The sequence below is a fragment of the Triticum urartu genome, chromosome 2 (genome assembly GCF_003073215.2).
Source record: "Triticum urartu cultivar G1812 chromosome 2, Tu2.1, whole genome shotgun sequence".
Classification (NCBI taxonomy): Eukaryota; Viridiplantae; Streptophyta; class Magnoliopsida; order Poales; family Poaceae; genus Triticum; species Triticum urartu.
In genome coordinates this window covers 276,817,401-276,828,374 of record NC_053023.1, presented here as the reverse complement: position 1 = coordinate 276,828,374, position 10,974 = coordinate 276,817,401, and positions in this window count along the sequence as shown.

Sequence of the window (10,974 nt, the reverse complement as noted above, 5' to 3'; positions counted from 1 at the left end):
ACGCAAAAGAGAGCGAGAAGAGAAGGCAAAACCACGGTCGAGAAACTATGATCAAGAAGTGATCCTAGAACAACCTATGTCAAGCATAACTCCAACACCGTGTTCACTTCCCGGACTCTGCCAAGAAGAGACCATCACGGTTACACACACGGTTGATGTATTTTAATTAAGGTCAACTTCAGGTTTTCTACAACTAGACGTTAACAAATTCCCATCTACCCATAACCGCGGGAGCGGCTTTGGAAAGTTCAAATCCCTGCAGGGGTCTCCCAACTTAGCCCATCACAAGCTCTCACGGTCAACGAAGGATATTCCTTCTAGCGGGAAGACCCGATCAGGCCCGGAATCCCGGTTACAAGACATTTCGACAATGGTAAAACAAGACCAGCAAAGCCACCCAGATGTGCCGACAAATCCCGATAGGAGCTGCACATATCTCGTTCTCAGGGCACACCGGATGAGCAAGACGTCGGGTAAGCCAGCCCAGAGTTGCCCCTGGTAGCCTCGGACATCGCTCAGTTGGACCAACACTTAGAGAAGCACTGGCCCAGGGGGGTTTAAATAAAGATGACCCTTGAGCCGGCCGACTCAAGGGAAAGAAAAGGCTAGGTGGCAAATGGTAAAACCAATGTTGGTCCTTGCTAGAGGAGTTTTATTCAAGCGAACTGTCAAGGGATTCCCATTATAACCCAGCCGTGTAAGGAACGCAAAATCCGGGAACATAACACCGATATGACGGAAACTAGGGCGGCAAGAGTGGAACAAAACACCAGGCATAAGGCCGAGCCTTCCACCCTTTACCAAGTATATAGATGCATTAATTAAATAAGAGATATTGTGATATCCCAACAAGTAAACATGTTCCAACAAGGAACAACATCTCCATGTTCCAACAAGGAACAAACTTCAATCTTCACCTGCAACTAGCAACGCTATAAGAGGGGCTGAGCAAAGCGGTAACATAGCCAAACAACGGTTTGCTAGGACAAGGTGGGTTAGAGGCTTGGTTTAACAATATGGGAAGCAGGATAAGCAAGTGGTAGGTATCGTAGCATAGGCATAGCAAAAGAGCGAGCAACTAGCAAGCAAAGATAGAAGTGATTTCGAGGGTATGGTCATCTTGCCTGAAATCCCGCAAGGAAGAAGAACGAGTCCATGAAGAAGACAAATGGACGTAGACGAACGGGTCCTCACAAACGCGACGTTATCGAAACCAACCCGAAGAAGCAACGCCGGAAAGAAACACACAACATAGTAAACAACCAACACATGAACATGATATGATATGCGGGATGCGGTATGTGGTGCATATGCATGATTTGGAAAGGAATGATTGAACCTGGCCTAAACTTGGAAATCCAAGAGTGCCACTGGAAAGTTGAGGTGATTTTGGTCAAAATCAATATAAAGATCACCGGAATCGGATGCACGGTTTGGAAATGGCAAGCAAAACAAATATGGCACCGGTCTGTGATAATCAGCAAGTAGCCATCTAAATGCATCAAGATAAATATGCTACAACACTCAAACATGGCAACAAGATACATGGCAGGGATACACTCAAGATGCTTGACAAAATATGAACACTGAGCTACGGCTAATTCATCAATTAACAGGTTCAAACAAGCATGGCAAAAGTGCAAATGATAACAAGTTTCAGACTTAGTGAAATTAACACAAGTCTGGAATTTATCATCAGGAAGCACACTTTAGAGCATGAAAACTACGTGCTACAGGAACTTAACATGGCAAAGCAAGGCATGGTATGAAGCTACTCAAAGAACTTAACAAAAGTCCCTTAGTGACCTTGAGCCAAAAGGGATCAGAAAATACAATTGCAAGCATGTGAACATGGCAAAAACACAAACAGATTCAGACTTAGTGAAAAACTAGAGCATGCAAAACAGTTAACGAGTAGGCATGTTTACGAGCTCGATGCACTCACTACAGAGCATTGCATGATGAACTAATCATACACCCATCAATAAGACATGGCATAGAAGCTATACAGGGCAAGAACAACATCATAGAATGCACGGATCAATAGCAACAACCTCGGCAAAATCGCTAATCATGTTAATGATCTGCCAGGAACATTTTATAGCAAAAGTAGAGCTCGATTGATTCAAGCTAAGGCGCTCCATAAATGCAAATAAAGACATGGATTGATAGAGCACCACAATGTTAACAAAACATCCTTACTGATCATCCTCACAAGAGGCACGGATCACTAGGAAACAACATGAACATATGGCATAAAGACGAAAACAGGACAAGAACTTAGTGAAATTCTAAGTCCCTGAAATCAGCATTAACGATTACGCTACTTTGCAAGCTTGTGCTAGTCACCACAAACATCACAAAAGTACATGGAAAGCACCCCTGTAAAGATGGCATGGCATATAACAAAACACATGTAGAGCTCAGGGTCATAGCATGCACACATTAATCATGGCAAAAATGACAAAATGCCATTTGCTGAAACATATCTGACAAATTCCTCACATAGCCCTCTTCCAACAGCATTTCGGGCATCAAGATGAGCTCAAATGAAAATGATGCAATGAGATGAAATGATCTACTCGTCGAGGCGAACATTTTGATATGCTACACGCACGAATCGGAGCTACGAGTGCAGAGTTATGACATGATGAATATGCATAAAAATTACTGGGGCTGCAACACTCACGAGGCCTTTTCGGTCCCTCGGTTTACCGTTGGAGTATCAAACAAAGTCCAAATGGCACGAAACTTGACAGGCGGTCTACCGGTAGTAAACCAAGGCTGCATGACAAGTCTCGGTCCAATCTGAAAACGTTTAACACCCGCACACGAAAATAGGTAGAAAAGGACACCGGGTGACATAGGAGCGCCGGATTGCAAAACGGACAATGGGGAAAATGCTCGTATGCATGAGACGAACATGTATGCAAAAGAAATGCACATGATGACTTGATATGCAATGCATGACACGCAAGCAATGACAAGGAAACAACAGCGAATAACTGGAGGACACCTGGCACATCGGTCTCGGGGCGTTACAACCCCATTCCCACCACCACCACCTACCACTACGTTGGGCTTCCACCAACCGTTGATCATACTCCCTAGATGCGTCCAAGAGACCACCCCCAGAAGAGCCCGCATCAGTGCTATACTGATCGTCTGTCATCACTTGAATTTTAAACTCATTTCTCTACCTTTTAGAAATTTAAATGTTATATAATGTACCCATTGGGTATAGGATACCCGATGGGTACGGGCATGGGTACCAATTTATGCCCGTGGGTATTGAAGTGGGTGGGTATATAAGTTTTTTGTGGGTATGTGTTTGGGCAGAAGGAGGTTGTACCCACCCATACCCTACCCATTGCCATGTCACAAAGAAAAGGAGCTACTGTGTACCGATGGCACAACTATTCAAAAAATTGTAAGAGATACACAACACTACTCTTAACCTATGAAACACAGCTAACTTTTCTCTCAAATCCATCTCACGGTTCTGTATTCTATCTACAAGATTTTTATTACATATACAGGACTGTTGTAGTTTAATTTAGTATTCCATGCATGTTGCTAGGGACTGGAATCTGTTGGGGACACAATTTTGCAGCTGTACGAAATCTGCTCACGATAATTTTTGGGCATCTTCCCGACTAATACTAATTAACTGATATTTGACCTGGCAACTATATTTTTGACACACAAACACACAATTTTTCTCCATGATACTTTAGCTTTCTAACTATTTTTATGGAACCAGACCTGAGCTGTCTTAGTGGGAAATCCAACGAACATGTCCATTTTGGCGAGTCTTCCTTGCAGTTGAAGAGCTACATCCGCAACAGCAGTGCGAGCTGTGTTAGTTTTCATCTTCATGGAGTCAATTTTTTTGCTAAGTATGAGTTCTATTTGGGGAGATGACCATTGTTGTACTGTTCTTGCATGATTACACCATATTGTGAGAGATGGAACCAAAGGAGAACATACCTAAACTATCAATATATTTGAATTACTAAGATTAGTTATAATAAGTGTACTGGATGTCACTGTCTACGTCACACTACCAGAATTTGGGATTTCTCCCAGCGTAAATTTTTTTACAAGTGTATTTTTAGCCCAGACAACTTTCCCGGCAAAGTATTTTCCGACTTTGTTATATGACATTTGCCGTGTTTTAGGAAATAAGCAAAACCAGCGATTCCTGTAGTGTCAGAGATCTGCAGTTTTGAAGAATTAGATTTAATAATTTAGTTATATGGATGTGTTCTTTGATGCATTTTCCTACTTTGGAAAATTTGCATGTACCAAACAATTCAAATTTAGAAACTTCTTTGGACTTGATGTATAGAATAATTCATCTAAATAAGTTTATTTTTATATGTGTAGAAACTTCATAGTAGGTCTTACATTAGGATGCAACAAATCCATTGTCGAAAAAGGATGCTAGAAATCAAAATATAGCTATCTTCCTAATAATCAAGTGGAGTACCTTACCATTATTCAATTTATGCACATAATTTTTTTGGCCGTATATAGACCATTTGTAGGTGAAACAATGTGGGAGAATTGCAGAAAAGAAGGGAACACAGATACCCTTCCACTCCGTATCATATAGAAACACCATTAGAAGTGGAATTCCCTATGAAAATATGTTGTACTACATATTCTTAAAAACTAAGCTCCTTAATACAGTGACTCTAATATGACCTAAGTCCTTCTGTTAGCTTTATGTCCAGGATATGGGATAGCCATGGCAATAAGATGTAGAAGTCAAGATAAGTGTATATTTTATCTTCGACAAAGATTGATTTTTTTAACTTCTCTCCTTTTTTGTTGTGCTAATTTTCTGATTGGTTGAAGTATACCATTTATATATTTAAAGTGAATAGTTAGTGGAGATTGTTTGTTGGTAAACTTTAGCTTATCAAAGTACTCCTTTTATACAACCAAGTTCTATTACTGGAACTTATATGGTTGCTCTTCAATGTCACTATCTGGAAATTTGAAATTGCAATGAGATATTCAGCATAACCTCTCTTTGTACATAGAATGTTTGTAACTTATGTGCAAATAAGGAATTCATGTAGTGTGTGTCACTCATTGCATTAATATAGATATGTTATATTGTTCTTTACTTCACATCACATGAGTCTGATAATTTCCTATTCGCTCTATGTTGATTCAAAACATTGTAGATGTTGTCATTGTAGTAGGTACGGGTTGCATCCAAAATGCATTACTGCTTGAATCTATATGTTCTACCAATACCACTATAAATTGAAGTTGTGCATTTGCTTATTTGTTCCTTTACCTTTCAATAGAAAATTTTGCTAATTTTTAATAGTCAGATAGTTTCCACGGATGTGCTTAATGATGGGCAGTCTTCAGTGTCAATGACGATGTATAACTAATGTTTGTGCTTCGGATAGTAGTAACATATGCCATCCCTGGGAATAGATGAAGCTAAGGTATGTGTCATTAAAGATGAATAATATGATGCAACCTCAATTCTATTTTTTGTAGTTTTCTTTTATAAACCAAACTAGTGATAAAATAAGAAACTAAAAGATTCAATTGCAAGATCAAAAGATATACCTTCAAGCACTCACCTCCCCGGCAATGGCTCTAGAAAAGAGATTGATGTCTACTACACAACTTGTTCTTGTAGACTAGTGTTGGGCCTCCAAACGCAGAGTTTTGTAGGACAGTAGCAAATTTCCCTCAAGTGGATGACCTAAGGTTTATCAATCCGTGGGAGGCGTAGGATGAAGATGGTCTCTCTCAAACAACCCTGCAACCAAATAATAAAAAGTCTCTTGTGTCCCCAACACACCAAATACAATGGTAATTTGTATAGGTGCACTAGTTCGGCGAAGATATGGTGATACAAGCATAGTAATGATAGTAGATATTGATTTTTGTAATAGTAACAATAAAAAAACAGCAAGGTAGCAATTGATAAAACGGATCACAAACGGTATTGCAATGCTTGAAAATGAGGCCTAGGGTCCATACTTTTGCTAGCGCAATCTCTCAACAATGATAATATAATTGGATCACCTAACCATCCCTCAAGGTGTCATGAAGAATCACTCCAAAGTTCCTATCTAGCGGAGAACATCAGAAGAAATTGTTTGTAGCTATCCTTTCGGATCGATCTATACAGGAGTTTGTACAAAAACAACACCAAGTTATTCTTTCCGATTGATCTATCAAGAGTTCGTACTAAAAGAACACCAAAACAAATTCAGACTCATAATACTCAATCCAACACAAAGAACCTCAAAGAGTGCCCCAAGATTTCTACCGAAGAAACAAAGGTGAGAACGTGCATCAACCCCTATGTATAGATTACCCCAATGTCATCTCAGGAATCCACGAGTTGAGTACCAAAACACATATTAACTGAATCAATATGATACCCCATTGTCACCACGGGTATTCATAGCAAGACATACATCAAGGGTTCTTAAATCCATAATAGTATTCAATCTGATAAAAATGAAATCTCAAAGGGAAAACTCAATTCATCGCAATAAGATAGAGAGGGGAAACACCATATGGTCCTACTATATTAACAAAGCCCACGATATATCAAGATCGTCAAATCTCAAGAACACGAGAGAGAGAGAGATTAAACACATAGATACTGTTAAAAACCCTCAGCCCCGAGGGTGGACTACTCCCTCCTCATCATGGTGGCCGCCGGGATGATGAAGATGGCCACCGGTGATGATTTCCCCCTCCGGCAGGGTACCTGAACGGGGTCTAGATTGGTTTTATGGCTACAGAGGCTTGTGGCGGTGGAACTTCTGGTCTAGGGTTATTTTTATGGTTTCTCTATTTATAGGATTTTTTGGCACTCGAATCACGCTAAGATGGGCCTCGAGGTGAGCACAACCCATCTAGGCAAGCCAGGCCCCTCTGGCGCACCCTGGTGGGTTGTACCCTCCTTGTGTCTCTTCTGGCCCTCCCACGAAGCTTCTAATGCCTCTTCTTTCCAAAAAATCGTCAAAAAGTTTCGTTGCATTTCGAGAACTTTTATTTCTGCACAAAAACAACACTATGGTAGTTTTGCTGAAAACAGCGTTAGTCCGGGTTAGTTACATCCAAATCATACCAAAACCATATAGAATTGTTGTAAACATGGCATGTACACTTCATAAATTATAGATACGTTGGAGCCGTATCATGCCTCCTTATTACAAGTAAAAAAAGGCTTGCTCCTAATAGTTTGCTGACATCTGGTACCCACAACATTATCAACAGATAGTCAATAAACGAGAGAATTGCACAAGGAGTGGCTGACACCTGGGACCGAGCAGTTCAAGCAAGTTTTTGTTGTTCTTGAGACAAACTCGTGTATCAACATGGCTTCTCTCGCTACCTTTACCAAATTAGGTTCACACACTTAACTATCAACATTAGAACATGAACACAACCATTCCAATTCATTCCAAAAATGAATCTGACCTGACACAACTCTAAGCGTAGCAAGCATGGCATGGAGGAAATCACAACATGACTGAAGCAACTCATAAGAATGCTAGGAAGGTTTAGCTATTTACTGTGACAATGAAAAGTCATGCAAAGCAATGGGTTCAACTACCAAAACATGTAACAGCTGAATCATTGTTGTCCTAATGTAATAAAAGGGAGCAAGAGCGAGCGAGTGGGATTTATTGGAATGATCAAGGGGGTTAGCTTCCCTAGAAGATAAACAGTGGAGCACTGCTCCTCGGATAGGTACTCGGTGCCACTCATCGGAGCAGAACCTATCGAGAAGAACAATACCAGAGAGGCAATGAATACACAACAAATGCAACATTATGATGCATGGTCATTACATGGCAAAATGCTATGGATTGCGCTAATTCATCTAGCAACAATTTAAACGAAACCCATTTGAACCAAAGGTTCAAATGCAACTCCAAGATTAAGCATTTAAATTCCCTTAATTGAATTTGACCTAATCAGGATGTATAATTTTTTAAAACATGCAGGAAAATGATACAGATGGATTCTTTAGATTTTTCAATCATTTTTACTATAAATTATTTCATTCAGAGCTATGATTTATTTCCTTCGTGTTTTTGAAGTTTAGGCAATTTCCTAATTTTTATAAATCATTCTATGAGATATAAAAATCCAAAAAAGTTGTTATGATGCCAGCTCTACGTCACCACTACATCAGAGGTCAATAAACTCAAACATGGCCAATCAGACCCACTAGTCAGTGACTCGCTAATTAACAGAGTTAATTTGTTTTAATTTAACCCTAACTAAAGTGTGAATGAGGACTGGCCAACATGCCATTGACACATGGGGTTTACTGAGTTTAATTAAAACTTAACCAAAAGTTAGTAGGGGCCTGGCCCACCTGCCAGTGATCCATGGGTGTGATTAGCGCTAAATAAATGGGATTAGGTCGGCGGTTAGCTGACAGCGACAACAAGCACGGAAGGGCATCAGAAACGTCACTCTGATGACCATTTGGACACGAGATGGCATCTATGCAAAGGCCAGGCTTGTTTGCGTCCAACACACAAAACGGCAGGTTGCGAGCTGGCCAGAGTCATTGACGGAGGCAAGGTCAGCGGCGGACAGAGCTATGGCTTTGATTCTTTAGGCCCTAGGGAGGACGACGGGAGCTTTGGGTGTTGGCCTTGGCCTTATCTGAAGTTGTTGAGCACACGGCAGTGCTCGGACACGAGATGTGGTGTCTGTGCTTGTGGTGGTGACATGAACGGCGGAGCAAGCTCTCGGCCGCGACAGGTTGGTGTCAGAGGATGTGAGCGACCAGGGGAGAAGAGTTAAACGACGCGGGAGCTCACAGTGAACACACAGGGATGATCAACGGGTTCAAGCACGACCTTTAGCGCATGAATGGACGGCGGCTTCTAGCCAGCACATGCGGTTGTGACGAGCTCGAAGGCCATGTTATGGAGCTTCTGGGCTTGTGTTCTTCGTTAGGGAGATGTTACGGGGCTCGGCGGAGCTGTTGGACAGCATGGGGAGGTGAGGTGACGACAGTGACCATGGTGGTTCATGGTGGCGCGCTACGGTGCGCTTGAGCATGTGGTGGAGAGTGTGCTAGAGGAGAAGAGAGGCATGGGAAGGAGAGGGATAAGATTGAGGTGGTCGTGGGTATCTCCATGGCATGACGGGAAGGCTCACGATGCCCCGGGGAAGTAGGAGGTGGCTAGAGGAGAAGAGAGGCTCATGTGTGTGTGTGTGTGTGTGCGTGTGTGTTTGTTTGTGTGTGTGTGGCCTCCCCACGCCTTGTCTTCCTGGCGAGAGGTTGGTGTGACTTGCACCATGGACTACACACTTGTCGGCATTCTGGGTACCAGGGTAGCTAGACTTGCCTGCCTGCGGCTCACGGCATGGCTCCATCAGTGGCCTAGTACGGCCCATTTTCGATGTACAAAAGTAGGGGCTCTCCTTTTGCACCCCTTTACTTGTTCACGGGCAGTCAGGGCCGCGCCCATGGCCACACTAAGTAGGGTAGAGGAGGGAAGCCGGAGCACAAGACGACCAAAGCAACGCCAAGACCAGAGGAGAAAAGAGAGCAAGAGGGCGAGGTGGACTCCCCCGGCAAGACCCTTGTCGTGGCTTCCGCGGCCTCGGCAAGATCCTTGCCGGGGCAACTTGTCTGACGCCAGCAGAGCGCGCCACCCTTGAGCCCAAGGGGTTCCAACACCATCAACCATATTGGAACCAAGGCTCGGGAGGCACCTCCGTGGTGGCATGCAGATCTTTGTAGAGATCATAGATACACAAGATCAGAACCAGAAGACGACGATCCTTGGCGAGATGCTTGCCAAGGAAATCCATGAGACCCCCGGCAAGATCCTTGCCGGGGACGACCACGGTGCCGCAGCGAGACCCTTGCTGGGCCCTCGGCAAGACCCTTCCTAAGGACGCCTATGGGGCCGTAGCCAGGCCCACGTCTGCCAAGACTCCACCGCCGCTCCCATACAGCTGCCAGCTCGACCAGTTGGGCAGGCATCTTTGTGGTAGCTCGCGGCCTCTACACCAACTCAGCAAGCACCTGCGTGGTGGCATGCAGATCTTCGTGAAGGATCCACCACCATGCCAGCCCAGTAGCCAGCCAATGTGGCGCTACAATGCCTCGTCAGCTTGGACGCGCGTCGGAGCCAGCCGAGGCGACGACAGCTGGGACGAGCTTCTTTGTCGTCCCCAATAAAGCAAGAGGGGCACGTCGGCAGCACATTAAATGTGTTTGTCCGACAATGCCAGGAGATAGACTACGCCCCTGTACACCTTTCCACCTCATGTGTGCCACTGTGGCGACCCCTTTTTGTCTATAAAAGAAGGCCTGAGGCGTACTGGAGGGGGATTCGGATCTTTTGGACTAGAGAGCCACCGCAGCTAGTTCAAGAACACAAGAACAACCAAATATACATCAAAGTAGGAATAAGGTTTTACGTGTCTCCGCGACCCGAACCTGGGTAAACGATTTGTGTGCTGACCGCCAGGCCCGCTCTTTGCACAACCCCGCACCTGCCAACCATAGAAGGGATCCCAGTGACCCCATAGGTGTCGTTTCGCACCGACATCTCTGGCGCGCCAGGTAGGGGGTGCGTAGTTGTGAGAATCCGATCTAGCAGTTAGTTTAGCAGTTCTTCATCGCCATGGCTCCCAAGAAGAAGACGATCACAGCGATCGGTTCGTCGGGGGCTGAACGGCCCGTACCAGTACGGGCGAGTGGTGGGGCGGTCGCGGACGAAAGCCGGGGCGCGGCTCGCGAACACCCGCATCGCTCTGGCAGCCAAAGCCTGGCGAGCGGCTTCGTTCGTGCGCGAGACGACGAGCCACATGTCACCAAATCCAAACACGGATCCAGCCCCCCGCACGCAGCGTGGGGCCCTCCAGGGGCGGCGTCGTGCCACCCACGGGCGGTGCGGCGACTTCCGAGACGCCTACGCCGGCACCCCCGATGCGTTG